The sequence below is a fragment of the Hesperophylax consimilis genome, chromosome 27 (assembly GCF_061612785.1).
Source record: "Hesperophylax consimilis isolate HC1 chromosome 27, BYU_Hcon_1.0, whole genome shotgun sequence".
In the NCBI taxonomy this organism is placed as follows: Eukaryota; Metazoa; Arthropoda; class Insecta; order Trichoptera; family Limnephilidae; genus Hesperophylax; species Hesperophylax consimilis.
Window position 1 is genome coordinate 25,505,135 of NC_142862.1, and position 12,014 is coordinate 25,517,148.

Below are 12,014 nucleotides of genomic sequence, written 5' to 3' on the forward strand. Positions count from 1 at the left end.
TTCTAACTTTGACAAAGGTGAAAAGAGGTTGAACAGTGGTGAAATGTGGTGTGGACAGCAAAGTGCCCATAACATTTTTTACTCCAAATGTGCTAAGAAATAGCTGGTTAAAGTTTGTCGGGAACGTGGCGATACACCCTGTATATATAAAAATGGCAGTTGAGTGAATCTACGTTTTCTACTAATCTTATTTTTTTTAATTATTGAATTTTATTTTTCGAAAACTATTTTTTTTTAAATCCTTCTACTGGTTACACGGACGAGTAACCGCTAACCTTGCACGTCGACCCTAGATGTTCAATTACTACTGATTTACTACGTCTTTTGTTAAAAAATAAATTTAAAAAGAGTCACCGGAGACCAAAATTTCATATACATTTTTACTCCAAATAATAATAATATAATATCTTTATTGTGACAAATTTTCAAACTATAACTATAGTACTATAGAAATACATGAAAGCCTGTTTTGTGTACATTGGTTTATAAATTAGATGAGTATATAATTTTATCAACCGAAAGTAATATTTAAACAGTAGGTAAAATAAATGTAAATAATAGAAATGTTAATGTAGTTATGTGTTAAGGTTTATCATAGCCCGCCTCACCAGGCTTAGCCTGTGTTGACGCAGCTATCTACCAAGTTTATTTATAGTACTATAACGTACCTACAATTTTATAAAAATACGAACACTCAATAGTTAGGTAGCATTAATATCAATACATCATTTACCAAGTAAGTTTTTAGATTCTCACGGCCAAAAGCATTTTTGTTGTTTGTTTTTGGGGTGTTATGCCGTGTATGCATCTTCGGATCTACCGGATCTGCCCTGATGATGGACACTGCAACGCTGTCCGAAACGTCGGCTAAAGAAGGAGTTAGCGCAACACGGCATAACACCCCAAAAACAAACAACAAAAATCATTTACCAAGTTCGTTTATAGTCCTAATAATATACCTACAATTATATGAAAATACATACAATAATTAGGTTGCATCAATAACTGCGAATTTGGATGAGTGCACCGGTAAAGTAAAAAAAAAAAAATAAAGGCCCTATCATTACTTTTGATCCAAATGTTTACGCATATATAATGTCAGGAAAAAAAAAAAACAAAAAAAACTTCAATCATCAATTACTGCTTATTATATTTTTTTAGTTTCAGTTTAAGTAGTTTGAACAGAAAATTTACGAATAAAGCATTATCTTTATAACACCCGCATTATTAGTGTCATGTGGGTTACAACCTTTAATTCGGTTCTTTTGGAATACCCGTTACTAATAAATCGATTAACCCCTCAAGGATAATTTGTTCGCTTTTGCAAACAAACAGCCAATACCCGAGTCGATTTGTTCGCTTTTCAGAACAGCACATAGGATCTTATAGATCGTTGTGTCTGCCTTACTGTAATGGTTATTTATTATTTATTTATTAATTTTCGGGAAATCGACAGTTTACATTTATTTCAGTTTGTACATAAGTATTATAAAACCAAAATAAAACAAATAATGGATTTCCTCCTTGTGACTTTAACTGAGACAGCATACCTAATATGGAATAAGTTATTTAAATTTGTGAGAAAGGAATATGAATTCATAATTTTATACAAAACGAAAGATTACATAAAACGAAAAATTTACGACACAAAACATTTATCAATACATTTATAGCCATGGAGAGAGGTTGTAGATATAAATCAAATCATAATAGAAATATAAACAATAGAGATATAACATTATTCACAAACCATCAGAGAAATATTATTTTATGGACCTCTTGTATTTGGTAAGTTCGCAATTGAAAATATCCAGCTAGGATAGTACGCTATCGTAATTATTGCATAGTCTGTTCAGGCGAGAATTATATAAATATGATTTTTTTTTATTCTTCCGATTTTATGTCCGGGTTAAATTTTCCCCATAAGAAAAACTAAACCCTTCCACACACTTTTCCAAAAATGATCATCTAGTCAATCAAAATTATGCAAGTGCATTATATAAGCAAAATAAATACAAAACAATACAAGAACAACACGTCAACTCACCAGAGATCAAATGGGAAAATAATTCACCGACTCCAGATATTTTCATATCAGAGGGTTCGGCTCGGTAGAACTCCTAACAGGGCCTATAAATCCTACTGATCCCTCAACATAAATATTTGAAAATCTTTCGTTATCCTACATGTATTCAAAATGACCGACTTTTGCATCTTTATATATAATTTTTTTGATAGATCTAATACGCCTAAATTTTTAATGAGAGAGCTAGGTATAATGCCAGTAGCCGAAATAACAAATGGTAATATTTTTATAGTTTGAAAATGTCAAATTCTTTTTTATCTCATTTCCTAGATCTGTGTATTTTCTTATTTTTTCATTAACAGATTTTTGAATATTACAGGAATTTGGAATAGCGACATCAATGATATAAGTTTTTTTTTTTAAATTTTGTCATGTAAAACTATATGGGGTCTATTATGACTAATCGTTCGGTCTGTTAGTATAGTTTTATCATAATATATTTTATAAAATTCGTTTTCTAAAAACGAATTTGGTTCGTATTCATAATATGGTATTATATTACGGCAGTCAATCAAGTTATGTTTAGTTACCATACTTTGGTAAATTATTTTTAAAACTTGATTGTGCCTAAATGTATACTCGGACGGTGCTAATATAGAACTTCCCGATATAATATATTCTATAGTTTCCAGAAAAGCCAAACATTTTCTACATAAATCATCAATTTGATTTGTATTTTTGATTATATGCATCCTATAATTTTTAGTATTAATGACTCTATCCTGAATGGCAATCATAAATCCTTCTATTTTTGCGCTCAGCTCTCCAATACTCAACCATTTGTTTGACGAAAATTTGACAACAAACGTTTGGTTGAGATTATTGAAGTGTTTTGCGTGTAAAATTTTATTTGACCAGGAATCTAATAGTTCCTGGTTGGGATTTATAAAAATGTTGGCATTCTCATCGTATAAATTTAAAGGTGTAATATTTCTATCTGCCTTGCAAATTATTTTGTGCATTTCCGAGCTATGAGCTTTCCTATGGAAAAAACTTATTTTGACTATACCTCTACCTCCTAAATTTCTAGGTAAATTAATTCGTTCTATAGCTGAATTTGGATGATGGCAATTAAACTTTTTTAGCGTAGTTCTAATTAATCTTTCTAAGTTATCTATTATAATTAACATATGTTATAAATATGATCTAAAATCTAAACAGTGTTAGAAAGAGAAAACTTCACATTCAAATCTACAATTTAACCACAGAAGAATTAAAATTTACACCTCTATGAAATCACAGGTTTCGACAGTAATTTGAGAAAAATTTATGAAACTTTGTGATTTTTTTTACTAATTATTTACATGAAACGACAAAAAAGTGAAATGACAATAATGTTTATATTACATTGTCAAATAAAATGTGTTTTTTTTCGATATCGGTAATTTTAATTCAGTTTCAACATTGATTTAAAATCAAATTCAACACAGTCTAGCCTAGTGAGGCAGGTTATGAGAATCTTCAACTTTATCTAATTGCTATTCTATCTATTATTTTACAAGCAATAATTATTCGCCTGAAACACTCATCCACATTGTAAAATCTCCTGATAAAAGATACATGACGCCAACGGGACTCGAACCCGTGTCCATTGTATAAAGCTGGTTGTTTTCATGTGAAAAAATGTAACAAGCAGTAATTGTTGAATGAAACACTAGTATATATTGAATTATTTCGCGGATAAGAGATAAGCCGCCATAGCTCAGTGGTCAGAGCTGTCGACCGGAAATCGAAGGGACACGGGTTGGAGTCCCGTTGGCGTCATGTATCTTTTATCAGGAGATTTTTCAATGTGGATGAGTGTTTCAGGCGAATAATTATTGCTTGTATAATAATTGTTACCCTTTGTGCTATGCATAAAAAATCTTGTCTTAAACATTAGTTTACCAAAAGAATAATAATTAGCTATTCTATCTATGTACATGTTTATAGTTGCAAATTTGTCAAATAAATAAATTATTATTTTTAGTGTTTAGAAGAAAAAACGTAAGTTGAGTCATTTTAAAAACTTTATCACGTTTCTCACCTTTCAAATACAGTTTTTAATTTTCGAATACGTTCTATCTGAATCGTAAATACAGACAACTCTTCGATTTTCTGACAACATCTTTAAGAAATATAACGATCAATATGCAAGAGACTCGAGGGGTTAAACTGATTATTTAAAACATGTCTCCCCTGACCGAGAGTAGCATCGCTGACTCACGGTTCAAAAACAAATGCACGAAAATAATAATGGACCTACTAGGGTTCATAATCTCTAAATACAGGGTTTTCCAATAAGAGATGTTATTTTGAATGGCTCGCTATTTCGGTAGATGTTACTTTTGAAGCTGTCATTTTTTGACATTTGACAAGTAGAAACTACGCCATTAATAAAAATGGAACGATACACGCTTCGACAACGCATTGAAATTATTAAAATTCACTTGAGTGAATCAAATGCAAATCATCTTGAGTGATGAGGACCATTTCCACCTCGGTGGCTTCGTCAACAAGCAAAATTGTCGCATCTGGGGCTCGGAAAAACCAAGAGTTATTGTTGAAAAGCCTCTCTATCCTCAACGTGTGACTATTTGGTGCGGTTTATGGTCCGGCGGAGTCATTGGACCTTACTTTTTCGAAAATGAGGCTGGAGCAACAGTTAGGGTGAATGGATTGCGCTATCGAGAGATGATTAATGATTTTTTATGGCCGGAATTGGATGGTATTGATCTGGACAGCGTTTACTTTCAACAAGATGGCGCTACGTGCCACACAAGCAACGAAACCATTGATCTTAAGATTGAATATCAAAATAACACCTCTTATTGGAAAACCCTGTAGTATAAAATAAAGTCGCTATCGGCGTCTGTCTGTTTGTGCGCTTAGTTCTTCTAAACTAGGCAACGGATTTTGATAGGGTTTTAACTATCATTTAGAGAATTTCTTCCGGAAGGTTTATATGTATAATACATGCATGTTATATTTGTAGAAAGTAGAGAAAATCGATGTTTTATAATCGAGTCGTAAAAAATATTTTTGTGCGCTTACATTGCTAACACTGGCTAAACCTTATGAGATACATCAAAATAATATACTACGGAATTGTATATCTTTAAAAGGCCTACAATAAAGTCCGCGACGGTATATGTCTATCTCATAAGGATAACTCCCAGAAACGCCGCGTACAAGTCAGCTAGTGTAATGTAATTAAACACACAAATTTCGGCTATCGGTGCATAAGTGCATTTTTCCAAGTTCAATGAAGCCTTAATTTTCAAAATAGGAATTGATAAGTATCAAATCATATTATCAGACAAGTGATAAGGTAAGTAACAAAATTATTTTTTTAATTAATAATCTTTATTTTAAATGTGTATTTCATTTGTTTAAGTGTTTTACACATGCTTAGATGAATTATTAATCGAGTGAAGCTACGTTTCTGAAACAACGCGCGTAGTTTTACTGAACTAGTTTCAGTGGACATAATTTCGCGGGCCGTTCATATAACTATAGCATTCGTACACACAATCATATTATTTGTCGAAATCCTTTTCATAAGCGGTGCTACATTTTTCGTTCGATTAGTATGAATATAACGTGTCTTGTATTTTGTATAGATGTAGTAATTTTTCAAGTTTACTAAATGGAAATTTCTTCTTTTGAAAGGCAAATATTTTTAATGAGAAACATCTTAAGGGGCTCCTAGGGGGTAAAACCGACTCTTGCGTAGCAAGTGTGGCAAGACGGGACGACGCTCTTGCACGGAACAACGCTCCATTGCTCTTTCCTCCGGCCGCAAAACTCTGTGAGGTACATTTGATTCTATTCTCACTAAAATTGCCAATGGATCTATTCTAAACTAGCTTTACCCCGCCACGCATTGCAGTTGCTCAGTCTGTCTGAATGTTAAGTGCACAAACTTCGGGAGGTGATTCTACATGATGGTAAAAGTAAAAAGATAAATTACTTTTTTTTTTTCCAATACAAAAATATTTTTTTACACAAACAAGTCAACTGTGTTTTACCTGAAAACAATCCAATCGAGTCCCGTTGGCGTCATGTATTTTTTATCAGGAGATTTTTTCAATGTGGATGAGTGTTTCAGGCGAACAATTATTGTTTATAAAAATAATTGTAATCCTTAAACGTTGGAATTTCGAAAAAAAAAATAATTTTTTTTTGCTTGTAGGTACTATCATGTAGAATAACCTCCCGAAGTTAACGCACGTTATTCCCGGACACCTTGTATAATTATTTGCGTACCATATTTTAATAATAGTTTTAATATCAAAAATATAAAGACTTGTTTTCTTTCATTTTATTTTACTTCAATAAAAACCGTTTTCGATGTTTTACTTCTTACAGGCGTCGTGTGACGAGAAAATAATTTATTTTAATAAACACTTTCAGCTTCACAAATCCTACAATTATAATATCCCGTGATTTTTCACGGGTCTGCGATTATAATGTCATAATTGCCGGGATCAATCCCGACATACATAATATAAAACTGGGCTAAACCGTAAAATGTTACGTAAATAATATTAAGATAAGAGAAAAATAAAACATAAAATTTAATTAACGTGAAAAAACCCAAAAGAGTTAATAGTAAACAATATAAACAAATGCGTAAAATAAATATATTGTTTACATCATTTTTCAAGAAATACGAAAAATAAACAGGAAGTACCAAGACAATACCTCTTCTACCGCGCAACCGACTACAAGTTGCAAATAAACCATTGTTCATTTATTTATTGTTTAATTAAATGTTTTTATTAAAACAATGTATTTTTTTAGAAACTTAAAAACTTACAGTATTCGCGAGAAATATGTTATAAATTAGTAGAATTTCGGAATGCGGGGGCTTAAGATCTGGTCACCAAAGATGGATAAAGCCATTTTAAGCAACGTTTCAATTCTAAATCTAAAATACTGAGAGCATTTTGTAATTGAACAATTAAAACAAAATAACAAGTTATAAGGTGGTAGTTTTTAACATTTTCACCGTGGAAAGAGAATTTTCTTTCCTTTGACAAATTTAGCAGATGAATTATATTTTACACCACATTCAGCATAAGGTTCCAGTAGCAAAATAACAAATACCCAGTCTTGAATTATTTTTTATTTAAATTTTGAGCCAAAAATATGTTAATAATTAGTTGCAAGATGATATTGTTGATTCTGAAATTGAAATATGGCGCTTAATAAATAGGTCCGAATGGTCGGGTGCACGACGTAAGTGAAGCAACCGTGCACAAAAATATGGGAATAATTAGTTGCAAGATGATATTGTTGAGTCCGTCACTCCTGGACACACCGACCCCCCAGATTCCTACCCACACCTCATACCTTTCTCCTTCCTTTCCTTAAAAAAAAACCTCCACGCAGCATCCCCAAAAGATGACACAGGTCCTGGGTACTGACAATACCTAATACATACAGCACCGTTGAGGTTTTTACTAGCGCCAGACGCCGTTTCTCCCATGGTCAGCCCTGGAACTATTGATACCACTGGCTGGTACCTACTTAGTAAAAAAAAAAAAAAACAGCAAAAAATGGTACAGAACATGACTTTCGCTTTGACTCCGAATGGTGGAATCGACTACCACCACACCGCAACTTCGACTGTGTATCTTTTGTTGTAACTAAACAATATTAAAATGTGAGCCGTTTTTAAAAGCACGTGCGGTATTTTTCTATCACAAAATCATACAGTCAATAAAACGTTTTGATTTACCTTTATTACTATAAAAGGAAACTATCTGCATTTAGGAAATTTTTAATTACGTAAAATAATATAAATAATCATAGTAATTGAGGTGAATCAAAAGGTTTTATTAAAAAAAAATCGTATGAAGCGTGGCCAGCGATCCAGAATAATAACCAAAAAAATGTAGATACCTAACTGCAAAAGCTACGGTCAATGCGTTATTGCACTATGTAGGTAGAAATATTTTTATAATGTAAATTATAAATGAAAATAGTTTTATATTTACTATCGAGAATTATTAATAGATCCGTCAGGTTAATACCAGTAATGACGCCGATAGGTCAAGCATCTTCTCATTTATGAAAAAATAAAAATATTCAAAATTTTTATAAAAATACAACTCACCCAAGAAACGTCGTAGACAAAATCAATCTTCATAACACTTTCACCGGAAATTTTCTAATTTTCAAGTCAAGGCACATTGCAAGACTTTACGAAGCGAATGGAAACGCTTTTAATTCATGTTTTAAGAGAATAAATAACATTTTTAGGCCCAACAGATTTGAAACCATAGGAGTACATAGGAAAAAGTATCAAAAAAACCGCTGCGAGTTTTCAATGTTTGACAGATAAAAACCATAGATCATTTTGAATATTGACCTATATATTAGGGATGGGCCAGTCGAAACATTTTCATGATTGAAATATCCCGTTTCGAAATGTGGCATTGCAGTTCGAAAAAATTGACAGATTTTTTCCTCTGATAAAACTAAAACGACGCCTTAATTTCACCCCTAGAGATAAAACACCTTCTTATGCTTATTATCGAGCTTCATTTCTAGTGACCAGCGTTGGACATAGGCCTTGATATGTCCCTAGGTATATACATGACTTGAATTCACAGAAAGACCAAAGCGAACACGTGCCCCAGCATTTGTCTCTGTGATTTTACACGCAGATGGAGGCGGCAGTTCAGATTTTATTAGACCTAAATATTTTGTCAATAGTTTCACCGGTCCCTCAATAAAAAAATAAAAAGCCAACTTGAAAATACACCCATCAAGTCGTAATCCGAAATGGGTGTATTGTTAAACCAGCAACTCGGCAATAAAAACCTTCGCCCAAGGCTAGGCTATATTGTAATTGTTTGAAGGTCTTTTGTACAAATGTCATTTTAGCATCTTTTAAAATAATAATAACGACTACGGTGAGAATGTCGATGCCAGCGCCACGGACTCAAACAACGTACCCATAGACATATGAATATTAGTAGACCTGCCCTAAGTGATTAAAAGCGTATTATCCCCACTCCCCATACCGGTTCCATTGAGCCGGCTGGGCTCGCATATGGCCTCAAGTGAAATTTGAAAACGTGACGTCATCATTCTTGTGCGAACTATGGTCGAGGCATCATCGGTTCATTTTACGAAATAAAACGGCAAAATGTTGACTTGTGATATGAAAACTTGTAAAAATAGATGTGAAAAAGAGAATAAACCCAATTGTCGTATTACATTCCATAAGTAAGCATTATTTTACTTTATTTTAAGCTTATTCCCACCTATTATATGGATCAGTTTTAGAAACATATACTATCACATAACAATGTAGCGATTCTCAAGTGTGCTCATCGTTGTTTACTGGGGTAAGTAAATTATGAGACATTTGTAAAAGTGTCTTAACTAAATACTCTGAAACTAACTACGACTCTGAAAATAGAAGTTGCCTTACTTTGCCGAATTTGGACTTCGCAAATTAGTTCATAACGTGGCGAGTAATTTGCGCTCCCATGTAGAAATGTCTATTCATTTAAAAGCAGATTTTACTTTTAAGAACTAAATGGTGATATTATAATGCGAGATGCCTATTTACTGTCAGATTGATTTATTGACGAATCACAGTCAGCCTTACTCCCTTCGTTCTTCAACAGTTGATTTTACCCCTCGCCATTAGCTTCTCGTCTATTAATTCCTATGTCTGTGAACGTACCGAAGTGGTGTAAAGCCGAACCACTTTAGTTCCAGCACCCCACGACAGGTGCGCTACGGTCGCCGGATTGCGCAGCTCAACACATTCCGCAACCAAAACAGTCAAGAGTACCCAGTCAGAGGGTGATCATCTCGCCTCCCCTTGGGGCGGCCGCCGAGGCGCCTCCGCCCAGGAGGCTGCCCTCTCGGCGGTCACTATCTCGCCTAGTTCTCGACAGTTCACATTTCCGCACTCGACAGTCATCATCTTGGGAGTCATCATCCTGCTCTCCCCCTTGGAGCGGCGCCGAGGCAGCTGCCGACCAGGGAACTGCCCTAGCAGAAGTTACCGTCTCGCCTCCGCCGAGAAACTTCCTGCTCTCCCCCTTTGGAGCGGCACCGAGGCTCTTCCGACCAGGGAGCTGCCCTAGCAGAAGTTACCGTCTCGCCTCCGCCGAGAAACTTCCTGCTCTCCCCCTTTGGAGCGGCGCTGAGGATATCCCTACGAGGAAGCTGCCCTCTCAGGAGTCGCTGCCTGCCGACTCCGCCCTTCGGATCCAACCCAAGTTGCCGCTTGTGTGTGTCGGTGATAAGTGCGAATGTGGAGATCCGCGGCTCCAGATAAGAACTATAATTTACAACTAGTATTAAGCTAGATTAAGATTAACCCTTCTTTATACATTTTTTTAAAATAAATTTTAAGAGTGTTTTGTAACTAAGTAACTTCTTTTTTTTGTAGTCGTTCCTCCTTATCTTTTACATGAATAATATTAAATAGAAACTTCCCTTAAGTATAGTTATAACAGCCTCCCTTATTTTATTTTTCCAGTGTTCTTGGCAGCTCTCATTCTCAAGTCTGCATTATTTCTTTAAATAAACAACCCATGCCCCACAATCATTAAGAGTAATATTGGGTCGGTTGTGTCCAAATGATTCATTCAAAGCAATGGTGTATCATCGGCAGACTACCAATGCGATAGCATCGGATTACGCCAGCCGGAATACTCTGGATGTTCGAGAGCCTGGAGACTTTTCGGGAATATTCTCCAAGACACCGCACCGCGGGAGCACCTATATGAATGCTGCTTAAGTAATCTGCAATACAGATCGTAGACAGTACGGCGTGACTCCTTTTCTCTCTGAGCAACATTTCGAGTACGAACTCAGTGATGTAAAAAAATCTGCTATTTGTGTAACATAAATAACTTGTGTAACAGCGAATAAATATTCAGAAAATTTTATTAATAACTTTTATTTATCTCTCTACCATCTTCTCTCTAGCAGCACCACAGCGGAGCACACCCACAACTTTACAATAAATCTGTAACGAGAATGACTCAAAAAGAGACCACTGCCTGGAGCATTTGGGTTGCCGGCACGCCAACTTCAAATGCTCTTAGAGTTTTTTCACATTAAAAAGCCAATTTACATGACTTTTTATTGTGGTAAAACCCTATTTACGAATAAAAGTTTATACCATCGCTTTCTGTATATTTTCCAATACGAATTGTACAATATCTCAGCGGGCATGTCGGCACTTAACATCGCCGGAGACCTGTACCTGCTTGTAGCCGACTGAAGCCCGTGGTGACTCACAGTGGACAATTGACCGATGTTTGTGGCCCATACTTTGAACGCTGATGTTAGCTCTATCTATATACCTCAATGAATAAAATAATAATATTATGTTTTTGTTAATGATAAACCTTCTACCGGTACTTACTTACATATTGTGTGCAGGATCATTGTAACAAAAAAATGAAAATGCTTGTAAGAGAACCTTCTAAACCATTATACCAATATTATTGCTTTTGAAACACAAAACCTCCCTGATACAAAAGCCAGCAAGCCTATTGGTTACCATATCTTCATGGATGCTGTTCGGAGAATCTTTATGGAAAGAAAGAAGTGAACTTAAGATTCGTTTGTAGGAGGGAGGAAACACAAAAGCCAGCAAGTCTATTCACAGCCAGGTTGTTATCTGGTGTTCCTTCAATTGTTCACAGGGGCCAATAGGATCTATCCTTCAAAGTATCTATCTTTGAAATACCTGTAAAACATGCAGAAGTTTAAATGATCAATTTGCCTTAGCTTTACCAGTTTGCAGAATTTGATGACCATCAAATCGATCATTTGTCCTACGTAAGCTCCACACAGTAGGCCCTGGGGGAAATTATTTATGCCATCTTTGGGGATGTTGTGTTAAGTGTCTTTTTTAAGGAAAGGAAGGAGAGTAAGTTTTTGGAAGGAAAAATGTACGAGG

General features: G+C 34.8%; 1 protein-coding gene across 1 annotated transcript in view; it reads right to left on the reverse strand.

Moving 5' to 3' along the window:
- Positions 1–8,305, reverse strand: part of LOC149410833 (cysteine dioxygenase type 1) — a 67,551-nt gene extending 59,246 nt beyond the window's left edge. The window contains exon 1 of the mRNA XM_089647760.1: positions 8,190–8,305. The gene's annotated coding sequence lies outside the window, so the exon portion shown is untranslated. The remainder of the gene's footprint in view (positions 1–8,189) is intronic.
- Positions 8,306–12,014: the final 3,709 nt, after the last annotated feature.